The sequence below is a fragment of the Octodon degus genome, unplaced genomic scaffold (genome assembly GCF_000260255.1).
Source record: "Octodon degus isolate 3935 unplaced genomic scaffold, OctDeg1.0 scaffold00125, whole genome shotgun sequence".
NCBI classification, from domain to species: Eukaryota; Metazoa; Chordata; class Mammalia; order Rodentia; family Octodontidae; genus Octodon; species Octodon degus.
Window position 1 is genome coordinate 9,201,427 of NW_004524701.1, and position 4,492 is coordinate 9,205,918.

Consider the following 4,492-nt stretch of genomic DNA (forward strand, 5'->3'; position numbering starts at 1 on the left):
TTGAGATCTTGATTATTATGTTTCTGTGTGTAGATTTAGTTTTTTTTTGGCAGAACCGGGGATTGAACTCAGACCCTTGCGCTTGCCAGGGAAGCACTTATTCTACTGAGCCATCTCCCTGGCCCCCTAGATTTAGTTTTGATTATGGAGTTGTACATGCTTCGCTTCTGTGTATGTCAGATTCGATTGCCATTTTTGGGAAATTTTCTGCCAGTACTTCTGGCAGTAGTCTTTTTGAGTCATTTGTGTTGACTGCTGCTATTTTGTTGACACCATTCAGTCTTTATTGTTTTGATTTGCATCATCTTGCAACAGTGAAATTTTTTCCTGGTTCCTTGATCTTTTCAAGAGAGCTTTCCTTTCAGTGTCACTAGCTGCTGTGCTGTTTTCAAGGTCTGAAACTCTACCTTCAGTTTCATCCAAGTGGGTTTCCCACCTTTCAATGGAATTCCTAATGTTCTGGATATATCTGTTTTATCTTTTTCTTGCATTGTAATTCTTTACTATATTGTACATTCAGTGTTTCCATCATTTTTCTATTATCCTCTGCTTTTAATCTATGTCTTCTTAAGATGTGCTGAGCAATTGTTTGATGATTGTTACCATTTTTAAACCTAAGAAATTATTTGTGGTCTGATATCTTCCCAGCCTGATGTATTTCATTCATTTTTCTCTTTTTACATAGCATATAACAGTTCTTATTTGAATGAGATGAAGTACAAAGAGTACAATAAAGGATGTATAGAAGGAGAAAAGGGAATGAGACTCTTGAAAGCTGAAGGCATTCCAGAAGAATTTAATATCCTCAATGAATTTAAATATCCTATGTCATAAACATGAGATAAAAATTTAAAGACTTAACTATTAACTGTGTGTGGAAATACCCAGAACAGAGACATAAATGATTACATACCATGTTACAGAACCAAAATCATGGAAATCAAGGAAGGCCCAATCTCTTTATAGATGCCTGCCACAGTAGTAGATGTATATGTAAAAATGACAGTTTCACCAGATGTTCACTTTTGTTCTCAATAGTGTTCACAGCTATTGCCAAAAGCAGTCTCTTTTTTGGTTTCATTTGTTTAATAATTTTATTGAGAAATGAATAGCAATGGGACAGTTTCAAAACTATTTAGTAGGAGGGGACCTGCCCATTAGCTCAGTTGTTTAAGTGCCTGATTAAGCAAAACTGGTTAAAAGGAGAATTTCAATAATTATTACAATGCATATTGTTGTCTTCTTAGTGGTTATTCATAGTACAAGATGCAGACATGATATCCTGTCCAAACACTCTAAGTACAAATCTTTCTATTCATTGAATTAAGAGAAAGTAACTTTATATCAATTCTAACTATTTTGTATATGCAGATACAAAATGGCCCTTCATTTGTATCACCTTTTGTGTTCAGTTTTCTCAGAGATGGGTATTCCATTGCCATTTAAATATTGTAGGTGCATGAATTCAGCAAAATATTCCAATATAGTCCAGTAGTCCATAATAGTAGTGGGTTATCTGTAGGACTGGCAATTTCAGAAGTTGTTGACTTGAGCCTTTTACAGCTCAGCATATTAATATGGCTTTGGATTTCTTTCTTTCAGTTGTTATTTCTGAAATTTTAGGTATGTAACTTCCAAGTTTCCCTATGTCCTTTTCTCTTGGACTTGTTGTGGGTGGGCTGGAGGTCTGAGATTGCCTTTTACTACTTTGTATTGATGTCTTTGAAGCTCCCAAATTTCATCCAGGCTTAGTGGCAATGGTAGGCATTTGAGGTGGGTCATCAAGTTTCCTCTGATAGTGGGGTGAAGGCAAGCATACTCACCAAGGGTCTTGAAGCTGTCTGGGACTCAGCATGCCTTCTGTGATGGTGATAGTGCTGAACCGCAGCTCATGAGGCTCTCCCATCATGTGGGGCTTGGCTTGGATCAGGGAGGCTGCTGAGATCATGGGTGTGGGGATGGGCATATGTTAACAACCTCACTATAGCTGTCTTTGCCTAAACCCGGTTTCTGAGACATTGGAACATAGGTGTAGAATTCACTAAGCTGTTTGACTCAGCCTGGTTTCCATGATGGTTAGTAGGGTGTATTCTGAAGCTCTGAATGGCATCTGTGATGATGATGTGGGGGGGGGCTGTTGTAGAACTCACCAAGTCTTTCACAATAGCAGTCCATAGCTCAGTGAGGCTCCAGTGATCACTAAACTACCAACTTGAGTTGAGCTTTACTGGCTGTTCATTTGTTCTGTTCAAGCTCTGAAACACATGTTTTTAAATTTATCTGAATTTCTGTTAGATAAAACAGGGAAGAATTCTAACACTATTTAAAAGGGAAGCAAGGGAGCTGGGGAGATAGCTTGGCAGTCTAAGAACCTGCCTGGCAAGTGCAAGAACCTGAGTTAGGTCCCCAGTACTGCATGCTGAGTCCCAGACAGCTTCAAGACCCTTGGTGAGTATGCCCGCCTTCACCCCACTATCAGAGGAAACTTGATGACCTACCCCAAATGTCTACCATTGCCACTAAGCCTGGGTGAAATTTGGGAGCTTCAAAGACATCAATACAAAGTAGTTAAAGGCAATCTCAGACCTCCAGCCCACCCACAACAAGTCCAGCTATGGAAACCCAGTGTGATGTGCCAGCCACCAAAACTGGGTATGGTGGTGCACTCCTGTAATCCCAGCACTGGCAGGTTGAGAGAAGAGATTCACTATGAGTCCAAGCTGCTTAGGAAGACGCTGTTCCAAATAAATAAATAAAAATTGAAGAGGGAGGTAGCTTATATGTTCCCTCACAACAGAGATTTAGCTCTTCTCTACAAGGGTGAGATTTCCTGACAACATGAGGCCAGTTCAAAAATAAAGAAAAATCTCATCATTGTGATATAATTATTATTCAACATTGTATTTATGAATCATTATATCTCCCTCCAGGGCTGTATGACAGTAGAAGAGTACTTGCCCCGCATCTATGAGTTGCTGCAGAACAACTTCCAGTACCAGCCTCATGATAAAAAATTATCAGACACCCAGTGACTTAAGCTACAGAGATTTATCATTTCTCAATCCTGGAATCCTTAGTCATGGTTGTAATTTATTAAGTGCAGGCTCCAGAACACTAATTCCAATTTGCAGACACTACTCTGATGACCTCATCTAAATGTAGTTACATCTTCAGGACTCAACCTCTTGTACCAAGACATCTCCAGGTTGGACAGATCTGGTGTCAGTTCATCTGGTGACATGAATTTTAGTGGAACACAATTTTTTTTTAATTTTTAAATTTTTTTGGAACACAATACTTTTAATGTTTTTATATTTTTAAGGAGAATAAAAAAATAGTAAAAAACTTTACAAATGATACAGAATTTCACTAAACAAAACAATAGGAAATCAACAATAGTTGTTATATTAAATGCCATCTTCAAATTAGTTGTTTAAGTTACTGTATATAAACACGCAAAATTGCTATAAAAGTTATGACATTAAAAAGGACAAAATTTAAGCATTAACTGTTTCAAAGTTATAACATTAAAAAGTACAAAAAATTAAGCATTAACTGTTTCATTCAATAGATCAGCAGAAATCAGCAATAAAGTTATTCAAGCTATCCTGTAAATATACATAAATATATCTTTTTTCATTCCCTTTTTCTTCCTTTTGTCCTTTTGTAGCTACCTAAGACCATGAATTTTAAAATATGCTGAAATATGGAGATAACGGTTATCTGTTTAAGAATAGAGAGACTTCATGGGATCATGATTATCTCTCCATTTTAACCAAACTGGTTTTACTTTCTTTTTCCCTTTTTAAAAACAAAAATGCTGTATAATTATCCAAACTATCATATATAATATATATATATATATATTCTATCATATATATGATAGTATCATATGTGATATATAAGACAGTTTGGAGATATATATATATCTCCTATCCCCTTCTTTTGTCCTTTTTTTTAACCCAGTTTTTATTTTCCATTGATCAAAGTCTTTCAGTATGTATTTGTACCTTTCAGATTCTGTTTGCTTTTTCAGGTTTTCAGGCTAGCAAGATGTTTGCACATGCAAGTCTGATTTATTTCACTTACCAATAGTCTCTAGTTGCATGCATTTATCTACAAAAGCCTCAAATTGATATTTTTTATAGCTGAGTAATACTCTATTGTATAAAAATATATCTTTTGAAAAGACCAGTTAATGCTTAAATTTTTTTCTTTTTAATTTCTTACAACTTTTTTTGTTGTTTTGTTAACCAATTTTGCACTTCTATGTCTGATAACCTAATCAACTAATTTGAAGATAACATCATTACAGCAATCATTGTATTGTTGAATTCCTATTACTTTGTTTAGTGAAATGTTGCATGATTTCAAATGCTTTTTTTTTTATTATTTTGATTTCTTCTTCTTCTTCTTCTTCTTCTTCTTCTTCTTCTTCTTCTTCTTCTTCTTCTTCTTCTTCTTCTTCTTCTTCTTCTTCTTCTTCTTCCTC

General features: G+C 35.6%; 1 protein-coding gene across 1 annotated transcript in view; it reads left to right on the plus strand.

The window, feature by feature from the left end:
- The window catches only part of LOC101587879 (ATP-binding cassette sub-family G member 2-like), a 65,537-nt gene that overhangs the window by 52,625 nt on the left and 8,420 nt on the right, over positions 1 to 4,492 (plus strand). The window lies entirely within an intron of this gene.